Source organism: Cebus imitator, unplaced genomic scaffold, assembly GCF_001604975.1.
Source record: "Cebus imitator isolate Cc_AM_T3 unplaced genomic scaffold, Cebus_imitator-1.0 Scaffold199, whole genome shotgun sequence".
Taxonomy (NCBI): Eukaryota; Metazoa; Chordata; class Mammalia; order Primates; family Cebidae; genus Cebus; species Cebus imitator.
The window spans coordinates 1,919,181-1,926,323 of NW_016107514.1; positions in this window are offsets into that span (position 1 = coordinate 1,919,181).

The following is a 7,143-nucleotide window of genomic DNA, read 5'->3' on the forward strand; positions in this document are numbered from 1 at the left end:
ATTTTATCTTTTGAAATGTTAGCAGTTGTTTCAGTCCAGGAATCTAAAAACACTCTTAAAGAGTATAAAAGAAATAGATTTTTGTTTCTAAAGATAAATTTTGTTTTTGTTTTTGTTGAGATTTTCTATATACTTTTGTTTTCTATTTTATCATTCTCTGTTATTACGATTATTTATCTTCTACTTTGTTGAATTTTCTCTCTTTAACTCATTAAAATGAATGCTTAGCTTTATGATTTTCAGCCTTTATTATAATAGATTTATTTGGGTCTATACACTTTCCTTTAGAAAGGCTTTAGCTGCCTCCCACATGATACGATGTTTCATAGCTTGATTTTTTTTTCAAAATATATTCTAAACTTTGCTTTCATAATCTCTATCACTTGTAAATTAGAAGAGTGTTAATTGGCTGGGCACAGTGGCTCACGCCTGTAATCCCAGCACTTCAGGAGGCAAAGGTGGGCAGATCACGAAGTCAAGAGATCAAGACTATCCTGGCCAACATGGTGAAACCCCATCTCTACTAAAAACAAAAAAAAATTAGCTGGGTATGGTGGAGGGCGCCTGTAATCCCATCTACTTGGGAGGCTGAGACAGAAGAATCCCTTGAACCCAGGAGGTAGACAGGTTGCAGTGAGCAGAGATCTCGTCACTACATTCCAGCCTGGGTGACAGAGTGAGACTTCGTCTCAAAACAAACAAAAACAAAACAAAACAAAACAAAAACAGAACAGTATTAATTAACTCCTAAACATCTGGGAATCAGTGGAACAGAACGTGATTAATTATGGCAAATGCCCTGTTTGTTCTTGAAAAGAAAGGAATTTCCTCTCTATATAGCAGTGGGGTAAGAGTTAAGAATCATGTTTAGATCTTCTACATCATTGCTGATGTTTTCATTCTGCTTATTTTTTATTTTTAGCTTTTATTTTAGGTACAGGCAGGGGTACATGTGCAGGTTTCTTATATAGGTAAATTTCATGTCACAGGGGTTTGGCGTACAGATGATTTCATAACTCAGGTAATAAGCATAATACCTGCGGAATATTTTCTCTGATCCTCTTCTTCCTCCCACCCTACCCCTCTCCACCTTCAAGGAGGCCCCAGTATCTGTTGTTCCCCTCCTCGTATCCATGTGTTTTCATTGTTTTACTTTCACTTGTAAGTGAGAGCATGTGGTTTGCTTCTGTTCCTGTGTTCCTTTGTTAGTTGGCTTAGGACAGTAGCCTCTAGCTCTATTTATATTGCTGCAAAGGACATGGTATCATTTTATATGACTGTGTAGTATTCCATAGTGTATGTACTACATTTTCTTTATCCTGGCTACCACTGATGAGCATTTAAGTCAATTCTATGACTTTGCTATTGCAAATAGAACTGCAATGAACATACGCACACCTGGGTTTTTATGGTATAATGACTTATATTCCATTGAGTGTATACCTCAAAATAGGATTGCTAGGTTGAATGGTAATTCTATTTTAAGTTCTTTGAGAAATCACCAAACTGCTTTCCACAATGGCTGAACTAATTTGAACTCCCATCAAAAGTGTGAAGCATTCTTTTTTCTCCACAACCTCATCAATATCTGTTTATTTTTTGACATGTTAATAATAGCCATTCTGACTGGTATGAGATGATCAATTGTGGCTTGATTTGCATTTCCCTAGTGATTAGTGATGTTGCGCATTCTTCAGAGCTTATTGGCCACATCTGTGTCTTCTTTTGTAAAGTGTCTGTTCATGTCCTTTGCTTACTTTTTAATGGGGTTGTTTGTTTTGAGATTGTAAATTTGTTGAAGTTCCTTATAGGTTCTGATATTAAACCTTTATTGGATGCAAAGTTTGAGTATATTTTTTCTCATTCTGTAGGTTGTCTCTTTACTGATAGTTTCACTTGTTGTTCAGAGGCCCTTTAGTTTAATTAGATCCTATTTTTCAATTTTTGTTTTTGTTGCAATGGCTTTTGGCATCTTTATCATGTAATCTTTGCAAAGGCCCATGGCCAGAATGGCATGGGTTATTTTCCAAAGTTTTTATAGTTTTAGATTTTATATTTAAGTCTTTAATACATCTTGAGTTGATTATTGTATGTGATATAAGGCAGACATCTACTTTCATTCTTCTGTCTATGGCTAGCCAGTTATCCCAGTACTATTTATTGAATGAGTTCTTTCCCTATTGCTTGTTTTTGTCAGTTTTGTCAAAGATCAGATGGTTGTAGATACGTGGCAGTATTTCTGGGCTCTCTATTCTGTTCCATTGCTCTATGTGTCTGCTCGTGTACCAGTATCATGTGTTGTTTTGGTTGCTGTATCCGTAAGAGATATGAGTTACAGTCTTTCTCTTTTTTGAATTTCTCTATTTCCCTCCTTAGTTTCAGCAGTTTGGAGTTTATGTGTCTTGGGATTATATTATTAGCTTCATAGGAATTCAGAATTGTACTTCCTGGTTGATTGATATTTCATCACTTTGAAAGCCCCCTTTTTGTCTCTAGTAATGATGCTACCCTATCTACTTTGTATGCTTAGTATAGCTCTACTAGCTTGCTTATAGTAAATGTAATCTTAGTGTATCTTTTTAAGGAGTGTCTCTAGAAGGCAGCATATATTTGGATTTGTTTTTAACCACTATAGCACTATCTATCTTTTCATCAGAGTATTAAACATATTGACATTTGATATATTTAATGAAATATTTTTGTTGAAATCTACATTTTTCTACATGATTTCTAGTTTTCCATATCTTCTTGGTTCTTACTCTTTCTACGTCCTTGTCTTCTTTTAGAAAAATCAAGACTCCTTTGTTCTTGTTTTCTCCTGTATTTACTCTTGGTTATATATTCTTTTACTTTTTACTTTAGTGGTTATCCTGAATATCAGAACATTCATTCTTCACTTATTAAAGATTACTGTAAAGTAGTACTTTCACAACATCCCAGATAATGAAAAAGCTTTGACCATTTTAAGTCAATTTACCTTCTCAAATCTTTTGCACTGCTGTTTTTATGTAATTTATTGCACCTTATTTCAGCCTTAGTTTGGTTTCCTCACAAAACAGTTTCTGAGGCAAGACTTTGAGTTCAGAGAATTTATTTGGAAGAAATCCCAAAAAGAAGGTGATCAAAGAGAAAAGGGATAAAAGCCAGTAAAGAATATTTTAACGACCAGGTTATAAGTTGAGCTCAAGTGTTAGAGGTTGTAGTATGTTAAATGGTGACCCCTAAGAAGATATGTCCATGTTCTTACCCCAGGAGCCCGAGAATGTAACCTTAGTTGGAAATAAGGTCTTTGCAGATGTAATTAATTTAATGATCTTGAGATAAGGAGATTATCCTGGATTAGGGTGTACCCTACATCTAATGACAAGTCCTTTTAGAGACAGGAGAAGACACAGACATGGCAGAGGAAAAGGCTATGTGAAGATGGAGGCAGGGACTGGAATTATGAAACCACAAGGGAAGGAACATGTGAAGATACCAGATGCTAGCAGAGGCAAGGCATAATTCTCCCATGAGCGTTCAGAGGGAGCTTGACTGTGCTGACACCATGGTTTCAAACTTCTAGCTTCAGAACTATGAGACAATACATTTTTATTGTTTTAAGCCAACAAGTTCATAGTAATTTGTTACAGCAATTCCAGAAAACGAATGCAGAAAGTGAACTATATCACAGAATCTTTCCACAAAATGCTGAAGAAACCAGTTAATTTATCCATTGACTTACATTTTTGCTATTGATGGTTGCCCCAAGGCATTACATTCCTGAATTTCTGGACAGATTTGTGTATAATCAATCAAGCTGAACTTCACTGATGCTAAGGAGAGGGTCCAAGCAGAAAAGAGGCAAGGGCATTGGAGGCATAAATGTTGTTATTTTAAGGAATTGTCAACATCTTCATGGAAAGTCAGGTAGTCCATGGGCTCTCAGATGGGATATCAACATTACCTATTGCATACATTACATGTTTCATAAGACATTAGTATCACTGTTTTGTATAATAGATATTCATTTAAATTATAGTATTTAATTTGTTTCATTAATTTTTATTTCTTCTTTTCCGTGATACTATCTGGGATCATTTTTCTTCTTTGTAAAAAAAAGTCTATCATATATTTTAGTCTATCAGGTGGCAAAGAGTTCTTTCAGTTTTTGTTTGTGTGAAAATGTGTTTATCTTTTTTTTTTTTAATTGAAGACTATCTTGGCTGGGTATAGATTTTGGGGTTGGCAGTTATTTTCTTTCACCACTTTTATGATGACATTTTATTTTCCTCTGGCTTTCATCCTTTGTTTGAAATGTTAGTTGGCAGTCTTATTTTTGTTCCTTTTAACAGTTTTCTTCTGGATTCTTTTAAGTCTGGTTGCTTGTGTTTGGTTTTCAGCATTTTATAAATGTTTAGGTAATTTTTTTTATGCTACTTGAGTTTTATAATACTTCTTGAATCTGTAGTTTGCTATCTTCAGTTTTGAAAAGTTCTCAGCTAGTATTTCTTTAATTATTGCTTATATTCCATTCTTCTCCCCTCTATTTGGAATTCTACTTATTCATGTATTACAGTTTGTCTCTGTATCTCATGTGGTTTTGATTTCCTTTTTCACATTTTTAACCTTTTCTTTTTTTTATGCTTGTATATAAATATTTCCCACTGACCTGTCTTCTAGTTCACAAACCCTGTGCCTATTCTGCTATTTAAGCTATTTTTTACGTTCTTAATTTCAATTAGTAAATTTTTCAGTACCAAAATATGCATTTGATCTTTTTTTAAATAATTAATTCCAGTTTTCTGGTAAAATTCAGATGAAAAGATGCAGCATTTTATCAGAGAATGGTAGTCTATGAAATAGTTATGTTCAAGTCTGTTTTTGCTGTTTCCAACATCTAGATTCTGTGTCAATCTGTCTCTGTTGTTTATTTTTTCTCTTTATTTTCAGTCATTTGGTCTTGACACTGGGTGAAGCCCGGATTAGACTATCTTCTTCCAGAGAGAATTTGCTTTTCTTCTTGTAATCAGTGAAAATAAATGCTGATCTCTTTAATCCATTCAAAGTTTCTAGTCCTGGAGAGGGCTGCTGTGGAACCAGTGCTCCAACTCCTAAAGTGTAGCCTTTCAGAGAATCAATAGGAATCTGTGGTATTCACTTTCTTAGTGGGCTCTGATTCCTCATTTCCTTTCCTCTTCATCTAACTACTGAAAACTGCTAAATTTTAGAACTACCTTTCTGCTGGTTTTTTCAGCGTTTTCCTTGATGCAGTTCAGTAATTGGAAACCACCTTAAGGGGAAGGAAGCAGAGGATATGGGGCTGACTTTAAACTCATTCATCTTTTTTCTGGACTCTTGGCTCCTTAAAATCTTGATGCATAAAATTCTTCTTCTTCTGTCACTAACACAGCTATTTGCTTGTTTGTGTTCTGTGTTTATTACCTGTTTTAGTTGCTATCTTACAACCAGAAGTCAGATTATAGATTTATGGTAGAAATCCTAATTTATTGTATGTGAATAATACCAGCAGTAAATGTGAACCCATTTTTTCTTTGAGAGTCTCTGGAGATTTTGTTTCCCCATAACCATTAATGCTATAAGTGCAAATGTCATACTTTTTATGAAGGTAGAAATAGTACAGAAGGAAAAGTTCTAAAGACCTCAAGAGATTATTGCTATATAATCCATTCCTTTTCTTACTTCCCAAAGCACCTCAGGTGATTATCTCTTTTAATTAATTAATTAATTCAACTAAAGCTAAAGTTTTTAAACAAATAATTTCTTGTCACCATGTGCCCAGAAACATTTTAAGCACTAGGAGTTGATGGATGGGGAAAGTGATATTAGGTGTGTGTGTGCATTGGTGGGGAAGATAATAGTTTCCTGACCAGAAAAAAATAGGAAATATACAAAGTCAGAAAACAAATAAATATTAATTACATCACACTGATTGTAAGTGTGGAAGGAATAATGAAATAATAAAGATTCACGGGGCAAGCGACACTATCTAATGAGGTATTATAGCCGTTATTGTGATAAAATTATTTGCTTATTTGCCACCAAAATTTATGCTAAGATGAGTTAGTCTTATATCTTTCATGATCTCCTCAGGGGAAAAGTGTTCATTTACTCAATGTGCTTATTCTTATAATATGTCATTAATTACCATTACAAATCCCAGAATGAGAAATTGTATTTAAATATCCACACAAAGAATATTGCAGTTAATGAATAAGCTCTAGGAACAAATCGTCTCTTTATTGGGTTACCAATCACACACAAATAACAGATTAGGGATAGTTCATGTTCTGATCTGAGTTTTAAAATAATTTTTGCAAGAAAACTGGACAATTTCCTGTTGTGATGTTCTAGTTTTGTTGTTTTGCCAAAGGTGTTACAGAACTCAATTATCCTGAGTCATTTTTAAGATTGTACGCTTTCATTTTCATATTTATTTATGATTTTACTCTGAGGCAAGTCAGCAATAATAATATATCATGAAATGCTTTCTTTTTAAATAATAATAAGATCATGGAATTGAAACAGTAGTGATAAAACCATTATATTAAATATAAAATCTCAGTTTTTCTGAAATATAACTAAGTAGAAAGCATTATTAAATATCATTTTATAGTGTCTGCATTGACACAGCATTATGCAAAATGCTATAGCAAGAAAGTAAGATAAAATCTCTTTCTATATGAATATATGTACATATGAACACAAACACATACAAAAAGTACCACAATGCTTTAAGAACCATGATAAAATATATTGAGTACTGTTTTAAAATCTTGTTGATGCAAGTAGCAATCCATTTATAAGATATAACCAGAGAAACAAAAAAGAAACAGTAGCAGCAAAACAGCTGAAATACCCAAAAGAAGCTTAATAAGAAATGAGCATCATCCATAAGAAGAAAACTTTAAAATCATGAAAGACACAAAAGAAGATTTAAACAAATGGAAATTTCTGCTTTAGCCTTCAATAGAAAACCACAACATCACCAAAAAGAGGTCAAAGGGAAAAATAACCCAACAATATAATGAGGTCGGTTCTCTGGATATGAATATTATTAATTAGTTGGTAAAATATAAATAATAATTCTAGAAAAATAATGAATAGAACTACCTTTGTAAATTGTTAAACTACATTATAAAG